Below are 13,351 nucleotides of genomic sequence, written 5' to 3' on the forward strand. Positions count from 1 at the left end.
AGGATTATACATCTTCCTCAAGTTGTGATGGCAACGTTTCATGTGGATCATTCTTTTCGATAAAAAGGAAGGGAATGTGTTATATGTTTCTATTTATTTATTTAATATTTCTTTGCGGTTTTTCGGCAATGAGCCTTTCTGTCTGTTTAAAAGGTTAAGGCAGTCGGGATATGTTCCTTGATGGGATTTTATCATGCCAGGCATGCTCTGTTTCCTGATGAATATATTAAAATTATTACTGTGCAAACAGAGTTTCTAATTACTGACCTGCTTGCCATTGTACTGTGCGTTCTGTATGCCCCCCCCCCCCCCCGCCTTTCTCCATGCCTTGTTTATTTATCTGCACCAGTGAATACAGAATAGTCTATGCAATGTCATTTCCATCCACATGAAAATGATTTTGAAAATGCCAATCTTGCCTATTATGCAGTGTAATTACTTGTCTGCTTTTAGATTTTATCATAATCTTAAGCCAGTGTGGAGAGATTCTTGAAAAGGTTCAACATCTTAGTTTCAGGATGACAGCTCATAATTTGCGCAAATATCTTTTTCACCCTTTTTTAAGATAGCTGCTGCAATTACCAAGTCACTGATTGGTGCAATATATTGTGGCCTCTATCTGCTACAGCAGCACTTTTTACATTCATAACTTTTTATGACATAAATAAGTAAATAACACATTGTATTCATCTTCTTTATAGTAGATACCACAAAAGTGGTAGTTTAGATGGGCAGATCATTACTTTTTATTGTGCAAACTCCACGGCGACACATTTTTGTGATGGCACGCAAAATATGGGCCAATGGAACCACCTCGATGCATTCCTTCATTAAGGATGAGCTTTTGCACCTTGCCTTTGGTGTTGCTCGGCAGGTTTCTCAACTTTTGAAGCCAAAAAACATTATGTTTCAAGTTCATTTTATTCATGGCTGCTCCCGCTTGACATGTCACGCAAACTATCCTTTTCAAACACAAATAATAGCCCTATATTATGCATTATGCGCTGCAGCAAGGCGTCACCCATTTACGGAGACATACTGGCCGTGATACATCATGGAAAAGGGCAACCCTGTTGTTTACTTGTCTGCCTGCAATGTTGCACAGGGGGGTTGATCAGGGGAGTTGATAGGAGCTGCAATTTAAAAAGAGGACACTGCAGCTCTGAACAAAAACAATTAAAGGAAAATGAAAGACGGCCCCCAAGGGTTAAAAATAGGAAATTATCAACATGCATGCTGGAATCCACTCCCCTCCTGCACCAGCACCACCTCAGACACCCCCTCCGCCAGAACTTACTGGGCCTGCATTGTTATGTATGATCTGATCTGCCAGTTCTTCCTCTAAGCTCCTTGTCACATTTTGACTTAATGAAGTGCAACTTAGAAGGGAATTGGGTTCATCATGCTAGTCGCACGATGCTCCCTTGTTGTAGCAAACAGGAGCGGCATGGGACCCAAGCGCTACAGCGCGAGTCGTTATCATTCCGGTCAGTCTGTTTAACACAAAATTAAACAAAGAACTAATTAGTGCCTCATGAATTAATAACTGCACTGTTGCCAAGAAGAAGTTAGGTTGCTGAGGGGAGATATAAAATAAGTAGGAAGATCAGGTTAGAATTATTATTACTTTTTCGGTGGATGCTTGGGCTTTCAAGGTTAGGAAACTTTCTCGGGGCAGATTTGAAGTGACTGTTCTGCAAAAGTTTTACTGTGATGGTTCAGGGGTGCCGAGTACTGTATATGAATGATATTTAAAAGACACGCTTTACTTTAACGTAATTATACATTTATATGTTTTTCTTTTGTTTGGTTAATAAAGACACAAATGTAACTCCATACTGCTAGCTTCTCTCCCCTTCTATAGACTTTGACCCCTTTATCTATACAGTATTCTTTGTGCCTACAGTGTTGGCAAAAACTATTTCACACGTGCATCATATCATTAATACCATGGAGGTGTCGAAGGCAGCTTCATTTTACAGTCTGAGAGAATGCGACGAGTCAGCGTCAGCTAACTGAAACTCTCAAGGTCAAATCTGCCAATAAACCCCCCTCCCCCCAGCCAACACAATCTGATTTTAGGATTACCGATTCTAAGTAAATTATCATTGGCAAGCTGTGCTGAAATATTCACAAAAGTGGTTAACTGCACGCCACACCTGCTCCCCACGCTTGGATGAGAGAGGGGGCTTCGCCAACTGGTGCTCCCCTCCTGCACCCCCCACAGCCTTCACTCTAACCCCCACCTCTTTTCCCCTAACACTGCACCTTTTACATTAGAGAAGCAGGTTGTGTGTGTGTGTGTGTGTGTGTGTGTGTGTGTGTGTGTGTGTGTGTGTGTGTGTGTGTGTGTGTGTGTGTGTGTGTGTGTGTGTGTGTGTGTGTGTGTGTGTGTGTGTGTGTGTGTGTGTGTGTGTGTGTGTGTGTGGTATATTGTATAAAAACATCATCTGTCTATAATTTAGGAAGTGTCTGTTGTGAGTGAGTGAGTCACCGGCATATCAAGAACTGCCCGACTGAAAGTTGGCGTGTGTATTGCCGAGGACCCGAGGGAGTGATGGATCAATACATCCACAAATCCCCATATATGGAGTCCATAGAGTATGTAGTAGTACCACACACGGAACTACATCCTATATATGTTACAAATAACTAATGGGGAGCCGGCCGGCCGCGACATTCAAAATCCCACCCGGGTTGTGCTTATAACCACGCCCGCTTCTGTGGCCAACGTGGAAGTGCCTCTCGGCCTCTCGCCTCCAACTGCAGACTAGACCTAAATATATGACTCTATGGACTAGACCACAACAGAGGCCCGCTGTCTCAAGCGAACTTGAACCACGTGAGACACCACCAAGCGAGCAAGTTGTCGTGTCGAGCGTTGCGAAGTTCGCTTAGCCGTTCGAGTTGCGACCCGATCAGGACAGAATAGTAAATCATGTTCTGGCGAGAACGTTTGCCCCGACTGCCACTCAAAGTGGCTACTGGCCCAATCACAGTGCATCCTTGCACAAGAGCACTGGCCAATCACAGCGCGTCCTTACGCAAACCCGCAAACATTTCCATGGTCGCGCCCATGTGTAGGCGGACCACGTCATCATCACACTCATGTTTTTAACATTGCACTGAACTTGTACGTGTACATCCTATAGGCCGGTGCCCAACAGCCAGGTTTAGCGATATAAGATTATTGATCTGGCACAAGCCTAGCCTCTAAATGTTTCTTTTTTTTGGTTCCCTCTCTCTAGATGAAGTGAAGCACCTGCACGGAGGGACTCTGATGCTAGCAAGAGGAGAAAACAAGGTAGGACAAATCTCCCAAACATGACTGATTACTGTCCGCACTGTCTCCCCTGTTCATATCTACAACAATATCAGGCATCTTCATTAATCCCCATGGATCAATGTGTCTGGGGGTTGTAAAAATTGACAAATGACTTATTAGAATCCCACCGTTTTATTTTCCAACTGATTAACTCACAGTGATGTCGTACACTGTACAGACACACTGACGTATCTGTTTTCCAAAGAGGGCCTCTCTCTCTCTCTCTCTCTCTCCCCCTCCCCCTTTTGCATTTTAAACTCCTACACAGTTTAAAATGCAATCCTGTGGAGTTGCACTGACTGGAAACAAGTATTGTTGGTCCATAAACTGCAACTTATAACAACTGGAATTATATTACCGGTAATACATGTCCTTATTCGAACCGCTGTTGACCAGTGCTTTGGCCAACTTCAAATAACAAAATAGCTTGCTTGAAAATAATGGGTTTAATTAATTACCATCTTATTCATAAGCTGTATGCTGGCATTGATAAGTCAATATATTTTAGCCAAAAGCACTATAGTTTTTCATGCACGTAGCAATTACACATTGCCATGTTGTAGTTATATTGGCAACACTGTGTCATGTTAATTACAACGGCGAGCGTTATTATGCCTGCTTTATGTCTGGAGGTTGTCATGGCAATGTTAAACTGAATGTAGGGCCCCATAGTCATCTTGACAAAATAATAAAAACAGAATTCTCCACTATCCAGCATTTATTACTTGCACAGATATTAAACATAGGAATCTAAGTACAGTTGACATCCACCAAATTAACAAGGGTATAAAATCTTTTTTTGTAGCTGATATATATATATTAAAAAAATGAAATAATGATAATTATAATAACAAATGTGTGTCTCTGTTGAATTTGACACTGGAGAGGATGCTAATGACTTGTGACTTGAAGAAACTGGGTTGCTTCTCTCTCTCTCTCTCTCTCTCTCTCTCTCTCTCTCTCTCTCTCTCTCTCTCTCTCTCTCTCTGAGATGAAACCTTCTTTGCTAATGATGTTAGCTGGTAGCAGCACAATGCTGACGTGGGAGTCTGTCATAAGGATGCATACAGCAGCCCTTGCCCCTGGCTTCCCAGTCAAGAGGGATCTGTACATTCAGAAGTGACACCGTGGGCTGTCTCATGTCAAAGTAGAGAGACCCTCGCTATCACTGGAGTGGGGTTTTGTGGTGGCGGGGGGGGCTGTTTGTGCGTGCGTGCGTCTCTGTGTCTGTCGTGGAGCGGGTAAAGGGAGGGGGCACATCACACTCTCCTTTGTTTCTGGTGGTGTGTCACTTGCACACTCACCAGAAAGACAACACAGTCCTTGCATCAATCAGAGTCCTAACTATTATGTCTCTAAATATTTACCTCCTCACACAACACTAATGATAGCATGCCATGTAGCATATATAGATTCAAGGAAAGACACCCATACCTGGCTGCATTGCTACACTTGTGAATGAGATAACGGTTCATAGCAGCCTCATATAGCTTCTTGAGTCATTATTGCTGCTCACTGTAAGCCCATCTAGTTTGGTTGCATGTGTGCACGTGTTTTGTAGTGTAACCGTGCACACACGTGCGCGCGCGCACACACACACACACACACACACACACACACACACACACACACACACACACACACACACACACACACACACACACACACACACACACACACACACACACACACATCATTACAATGCTTTAGCAGGTCCGGTGGAGCCAGGCACAGTTTGTGCCAACTATAGCAAGATGATTATGCAACCTTGACTAACTCTCTCTCTCTCACTCCCCTTGCCTCAACACGGATAGCTGACTAACTCTCTCTCTCTCACTCCCCTTGCCTCAACACGGATAGCTGACTAACTCTCTCTCTCTCACTCCCCTTGCCTCAACACGGATAGCTGGAGTATAGTAGACTAACTCTCTCTCTCACACTCCCCTTGCCTCAACACGGATAGCTGGAGTATAGTATTTTTATTTATTGGGATTTGATATATTTCAATTCAACTGATCAACCGGTATTAAAATGCATGGGGCCCAGTCTGCAGTTACCCCCCCCCCCCCCTCCCTCCCACGTCCAAGTGATGCACACGCCCAGACTGGAGTCCCTGTCTCTTTTAGACAGTGGGAAGAAAATTAAACTGCCAAATTTGTTTTCATTGGTTCCGGGGACTTCCTCTGGGACGTCTAGGCTTTTAATTGTGCTCACTGAGGAGAAATTTGTAGGGCTGCTTACCAACAACTGAACGGCCGTCTGTCTCTCTTTTCACTTGTCTTTGGCTCTTGCTGAAAGATGATGCTTTAACATGGTTGGGAGATGATTGTCAAGTAAAGCTTTGAAGAGGCTCTGCTTTTGTGCTGTGTGGTCACACAGGCCTCTTTTGAGTTTCTTCCTTAGTCGTAGCTCTCTCTCATTTAAAATGTAATATCCAGCAACATGTACGAGTTGATTGCGGAAATGTGTGATAATGCCAGTGGCCCTGAGAAACCCCAAACACAATTTAACGTTCCTGCTGCTTGTTTTTGAGGGTCGTTGTATATTGGAGTAATGATTCTATAATAAACGCAAGTTCACACAAATTAATGTAAATAAAAAAAACACAGTCGTGCTTCAGGAAAGTTAATTTGTCTGGCTAAGAGAGAACTCATTTGAGTATCACACTATCACTCAACATAGCAGAGCAGAACATAAAAGGGGCAGGCGCCTCTTCATTTTCCCCCCTGCTTTTTTCCCGCTTACATTTTTTTGGCCTTTAATTTTTTTTTCCAGTGTGTCAAAACAAGCAAAAGGCTACATGGAAACGGCAGCCCTGTGTAAATATTTATGATGTAACATCTCCATGTGAATAGACTTTCCTCCGAATCCATCCATCATTACGGGCACATCGTGAAAGCCCACCTCCCCGCGGCGGCTCGGGGTCCTTAGGAAGCTCAGACAGGAGCGGCGTGTCCCCCTCTCATTCAAAGTATTTGTTTTTCTTTTGACTGGGGGCAGCCCAGCTGTGAGGGCATTTCATGTGTCAGCCCCTAGGCTTTCATTCAGGGCCGACTTCAAAGTCCATTTTTGGCCCATTGTCTCTGTGACGTGGCTGCAACCCCCCTACCCCCCCCCCCCCCCCCCCCCGCCCCACCAAAAAATAATACCCAAACTGTGATGTACTGTGATGTAGGTCAAATTACTGCTGTTGTGCGTCTGAAAAAATTAATTCTTATGGTCAAAACATAGATCCCTGGTTATCACCTGAAATCATACAATGGAGCTTAACTTGTACATGGAGAAAATACATTTTAATGTCTACTCCTGTCTTTGCTACTTTTTGCCATGTAGACTTTTCATCCGGCATTTCATCAAAATGTTAAATACCTTAGTTGCAACAGATCTATTAAAGGTGGAAATTACATTAGGGTGGAGACCATACTGTGGTGGGGTATTTTGAGGTAATTTTGCTCCAGTAGGTGTGAATGAGACTTAAGGACAGATTTTGGAGTGCTGGTGTTGTCGGGGCCTGCGAGGAATCCTCTGACTTGTGCAATGGTTAGAAATGTGGAACATTCTTTTGATTTGGTACAAACACAGAGAGGAAGATAGATTCACCGTCGGTTTCCCAGATTCAACCCTGGCCATGATTGAGCACACAAAGGTGTACTAGACTTATGAGGCATAAGTTGTGTGTTTGTGGAAGTAGGTAAGTCCACTGCCTTACCTAAGTGGATTACAAGGTTTTAGTCTTTTCTCCTTGCACAACTTATCTGCCAGAAAATAGGCGTTGCAGACATTCACAAAATATTACCACCCAGACTCTCATAACATTATCGTTAGCCATGGAGGATTGCTGAAATGTGATTAATACATCACCATTTTGACAGACTGCGCCCTGGTCTGAAAAGGTAATATGGATTATTACAATGGTTGTAGAGCTCAATACCGCCATGCAAGTTCATCCATTTATCTGCAATGATGAGACTCCTTTGTGTCGTATGCATTGTAACATCTATCTAAATAACAAAAGACATCGCATCCGTGCACAATTGTAGTGTTGTTAATATTCAGGCTGTGCAACAATGCACATGGGGAATGAAGTGTGGAGACAAAACTTGACTCAGAACGAGGGGAAAGTCCATAGAACATCATCAGCATTATGAATCGACGTTCAGGCATCAGGCACTTTTTTCCCTCCCTGGGCCAAGGTATCTGATTACCTTCAAACTAAAATATTGCCCCTGTATTGTTCTATTACAATCGGTTGAGTGCTGAATGATGCAATTCACCATTTAAGAGCTATTTTTTTGCTTCCAGTGTGCTGTGTGTGTGTGTGTGTGTGTGTGTGTGTGTGTGTGTGTGTGTGTGTGTGTGTGTGTGTGTGTGTGTGTGTGTGTGTGTGTGTGTGTGTGTGTGTGTGTGTGTGTGTGTGTGTGTGTGTGTGTGTGTGTGTGTGTGTGTGTGTGTGTGTGCGTGCGTGCGCACAGGGCACTCAGTTGGCTTTGAACGATACACGTTGAATAAATGCCATTTTTCTCCCATTTCGAGTGGCTCTTTTCTCTCGGTGGATCCATTCAAGCTTTCAATACCTTTTTCTCCCTGTCTCTTTTTTCCGCGAGCAGGAGGGTTTTACTTTTCTCCTTTGTCATCCTAATTGATTGCATTAACCTTTTGAGTATTGAATTTCCTGTGCATCACGCCGAGCACAATGTGGAATATTATCATAATCCTTCCAAGTAATGGACACAGGGCAATCAACAATGCTTTAGGAAAAGTACATCTTTGAAAGATGGAGCATCATATTATTTTCTGTCCAAAGGCTGTGGATAGGGCTAGGACGAGTGAGCTTTGAGAAACTTTGACAAATGTCTCCAGTGTTATTTCTTTATTTCAAACATATTATGCGTATGCACTGTCTTTGTAAATGGTTAGCTTACCCATGTGTGAGAGAGTCTTGATAATCCTCTTATCTGATGAAAATGATTACCTGAACAAGCCTATCATGCAATGACCGACCTAATCATCACGATTGCACATCTTTATTTATTATTTTCACAAAAATATATTATTCTCGATAGTGTGTTTAGCATGGATTATCCATAGCTAGCACCTGGTCAGCTGCTGGACTGTAGTAAATCGAAGAGGAAAAGATTATTGATGACATTTGTTTTGAATTAAATTAAACAATAGTCGCCTACAGTATAATGGATGAATATACCCTGTCATCATTAGCCATTTAAAGTAATTATTTACTGCATGACGTGCCCTATTGAAACATCATCACCTCTTCAGATGTGTGAAGTATTAACTGAAAATGTACTTTTGATTGAGAACGTGACCAATAATGTCCAGGGGACAAGTTTCACAAAACTTTTATCAGAACTCAATCTGCCCATTTGAAAGAATTAACACACACGCATAACATCAGTCAGCTAATCTAGAGATTGATTTCCAGTATTTCCAGTTTGTAGTCTAAGAAAGAAAGAGCAAGCTGTAATCATGATAAATGTTTAATATGCATGTTTAATAAATCTGCAATTTGTCACACTTGCTGCAAATATACGTGAATGTACACACCAATGTGTGTCCAATAATACATGTTCTGCCTACTTTTCTTTTTTAAGAACTCACCTTACATGTTGTGAAGTTGAACAAGTTCATTGTTCCCCAGGGCATATCCAGACGAGTGCACTGGCTATGTAGCAACAATGGGAAATATAGCTTTAAGAATGTTTTTGTCTTAACAACAGGTAGTTTTAAGTTGAACAGTCAGGATAGATGTGCTTGACAGGCAAGATTAGCCCCTGGTTTACTGTGGCACGTCATTTAATCTCTTTTTCTCTCATTTTGGTAGAGTGGTGGCGGGTTCTGTTCCCCTAAGACACATACTGTATTTAGTACATGTAATGAGGAGGACACAGCAGAGACAGGAATCTCCTTTTTGTATTTTTTGCAAGTGAATAGTAATGAACTTGAGGGTGTTGGTTTACTTGGTAGGTTTACATTCCACGCGTTATAGTATAATGGACAAGATACCGTGACTGCCGGGTTGTTTAATTACCTTTGGAGCATACGCCGAAGTATTTGCGCCTTTGATCCAAGAAAATCCACTTGAAAACAGTCCCATTGTTATTGAGCCGACAAAAAGCCACTTCCGTGATCCGGGTCACAAGACAAAGAGCAAAGCGAGCTAAGATTGCTCCTCCCCCCTCGTTACTTGATAGATTGCTCCTACCCCCTCGTTACTCGTTACATAATGCGCAAGCAGAGTGTGCAAGTACTGTGGTCGGCTGGATCAAAAGTGGTATGCATGGTATGCGTGGATATAATTGGCTGTTGATGGTGACGTAATTAATATATGTTTCAATGTTGGGTGGGTAAAAGGTAACGTATGTATGCATACTGTACATGTATGTATATATGTCGGTAAGAATAGTGGTCCCTTATTGGCTGTTGACGGTGACGTAACTAAGGTACGCTTCAAGGTAGGTATATATATTTTATAGCGGGGCTGATTGTAAGTTCGTAGAGGTCGGCGAAGTACTTGTGCACTCTGCTTGCACACAAGTAGGCCATAAATGGCCTACTTGTGTGCAAAGCGCAAGTTGGCACCTCGACAGAGTGCATTTCAAGTTCACTTTGCATTGGACTCAGTTTCCCAGAAGCCCTTGCAAGCCGGCGGTTGGTTGATTTCCGGTTACGTCATCATAACGCGTCCGCCTCGTTACAATGTCCGCGACAAAAGGGGATTTTCATAATAACCATCTAACAACGGCGAATTAAACACATTAAACAAATAGTGTATTTTGCATGGGAAGACAACGGAATAAATCGTGGACTTGTGGAATGTGGGTTATGCATTCAAAGTGTTTAATCAAAAGTACTAACTTCAAAAAGACAAATATACCCCTAACCAAAAGGAAAACAAAAGGAAACAAACAGAAATACAAATTACTAACCTGACTTACTTACAATAAAAGAAGAATTGGGCAACCAAACAAAAATACCAGAGACCCTACATGGTGACAGTGAATATAATAATTGAATAACAAAATACGTAAGTAGGCAAAGCAACTACAGTAGGCCTTAATGTTGTGAAATAGCAAATGAAAATAATAATGGAGATCAATTGGAAGCTAAACTAAAGGTCAAATTGTTTTATGCCACACCAAAGCTCTATCAAAAATAATCCCTAACATGGTTACCTGTACATAGTATACTGAGTTACTCCTTAGCTACAGCTGTTTTATTTAAACATCCAGATAAAAAGCACAACAGGTAGTTATATTTCAACATTGTAATAAACCTAACCGTCTGATGAAGGCTTACTGTCAGATGGCTTTAAAGCAGGTGCCTCAGTCAGAAATAACACTGATCAACCTTGAGCTTGGGTATTAGAGGCTGCAAATCTTTGCAGATAATGTGACAACTGGAAGAGTTTCAAGCGACTGAAAGGGACAACAAGTTCTATGCTACTCAATTATTTATTATCGCTTCTGCCTAAATGCTATCAAAGTTGTTATATCAAAGTATCATTTTTTCAACATCTGTTGTCTGTTGTTGAAGAAAGCACTGCTTTTAGATGGTAATATAAGCATAGCCAGCTTCTTCAGGTGAAGAAAGGGATTCACGTTTTTTCCCAATCACTTCAGTGATACAGCGTTGTAAAGTATGTTCTTATACTGTACATGCAGTAAGGGAATTATGTTTATTTTCTAAACTTAGCACTATGTTGCCATTCCAGTCTAAGACACCTACCTTTAGTTCATCCTCCTAAGCATCGTGTTTGTGTTTCACTGTAAACACTAGCATAAGGGCATTGAAGTAATTGATTGTTGAGCAACATAGTCAAAAACTGTTATCAGGTTTCCATAGCAACAGCAAGTATTGTCTGTGTTGCTTTGATGAATTGAAGCAAAACAGCCGGTAATTCATATCAGCTCTATTATGTTTTTCAGCTCAAAGAGGAAAAATCTATTGAAACAGACTCTTATGCATGGACAGATGCTAGTTTTGATCAATATTAGTTTTGCAGAGAGACATCGCCTCTTAGTTTGACAGCAGCCAGGTTATTCACAGATATCATGTCCAGTAGTACTCTGGGTTAATGGAAAAACGTGGGCACAGCCACCTTTTAGGTCTGCTATTTGGCACATTCACCTGCGTTTTATTGATCAGCAGAGTCATGTGATTGACTAAAAATGCGGGTCAGAAAATAGGTCAAGGTCAGTCAACATCACAAAGCCTAATCCTGTCCATTTTTTGTATTCCGTCGAGTGCCACTGGTATTCCACTGGGAACTTGCATGCCCTCAGCATATGGAAAGTAAATGGCCTCGGCTCAATTATATGGTCCCATTGAGTTGCAGAATATTGACATAATCGCTGCATTCGAGAAATACCACGGATGAACATCAACCAATATTCTCCATTCGTTTTCAATGGCATGCTTTCATGCAAACTTCAAGCTTGAATCTTGAGGCTTGCTATAGTTACTATGGTATAATTGTAGATTTACAATGTATTTGATGACTTGTTCTTCCGGGGTGAAGGTTACAGGCAGAATTCAACCCTGACCGATTGTAATCAAAACAAGCTTTATTGACAGCCGATCGTGGTCGCGGTAAACTAATTAATGCTTTGGGTGGTTCGCAACCCTCCCACGATAGGATTGCTTATCCATGAGCTAACTTCCGGTCAAGCCCATTTCCCCTTGAAAAGGGCTCATAAGGCTCTAATACCCGGCACATGGATGGACACAGACTGAAACAATCATGGCAAAAAAAGTGTTAAGAGCTTAGGTTTTTGTGATGTGATGTGATGATGGCTACCACATGCATGTGTCGTCACTCGTCACACAGTCGCGTGCGCATCACGCGTTGAGCGCCGTTTTGTTCATCGCCCTGCAAAAAAAGGTTTCGGAGGGGGACCCATGGGGCCGGTCGGTTTCATTTGTACCCTCCCCGTGTTAAATCAACATCGAGGATTCTGCTGTGTGTGCAGACACATGGTCCACATGACAAATCTAACCGCAAAGGATCAGAGAGAATTCTTTAATATCTAATTTATTATCATGATGATTGTGGCGGATAGGCATCTGTTTGACTGTGCTTTCAAACAGAGCACTGCCCCTGTACTTCCAGAGGGCACGCAGCCACTTCAGATGCGATGGTAAAGATATCTCTCAGGGAGGCTTTCAGTTTCATCCATAGATTTTGCACAGGGAGAGAGCCTGGAGCTGGGATTTTTGACATTTATTTACGCAACTGACAGTGACACTCAAGGTGTCCTGTTTCTTGGCACCGGCTGACCTAGCCAGCTGTCGCATAAATGTGCTCGCTAAGTTGCACTTCTCTCGCAACTCTCCTCAAAGATTAAGTGACAATAAACATGATACAAGTGGTTGAGGAATGCCTGGCAAAGTACAGTTTGTGCGATCTCTGTCAAGCTTTGGTTTTGTGCATATTATTTAGTAAATATAGCAAATTGTAAATGAGGTTTGGCTAGACATTTTCATGTCTGCATGTTGCCTTATCACTTTTACCCATATTAGACATAATGGATAAATCTGTCTTTTCCTTTCATCTTCATGTTTCGCTGCTTTTCTCTCTGCCTTTTTACACCGTCTGAACAGCAGATCTGGAAGTAGTCCTTATTGATCTAATCTGGTTACCGCTTGCTATTTTCAACAGTTCCATAGAACCCCCTCCCCTACCCAACAAAATCCACCCGCTCTCTCTCTCTCTCTCTCTCTCTCTCTCTCTCTCTCTCTCTCTCTCCACCTCCCTTGCTCTCTACCCCCCATCTGCCCTGACCTACATGGTAGTCACATGGCCCTGGCTCCCTGGCTCTGCATTTTATGGAAAATCTGCAGGAGATAAAGCCACAGGGTTTTAAGTGTTATCCCTGCCTGTCCTTTGAGACGGGCTAAACACTGAATGAGGTGTTATTGCATCAATGCTGGTGGACACACACACGGTACTAAAGAGGATATCGTACCTCTCTCCCTCCCTCCCTCCCTCCCTCCCTCTCTACCTGAATC

This window comes from Protomyctophum parallelum (assembly GCF_964188405.1).
Source record: "Protomyctophum parallelum genome assembly, chromosome: 7".
Lineage (NCBI taxonomy): Eukaryota > Metazoa > Chordata > Actinopteri > Myctophiformes > Myctophidae > Protomyctophum > Protomyctophum parallelum.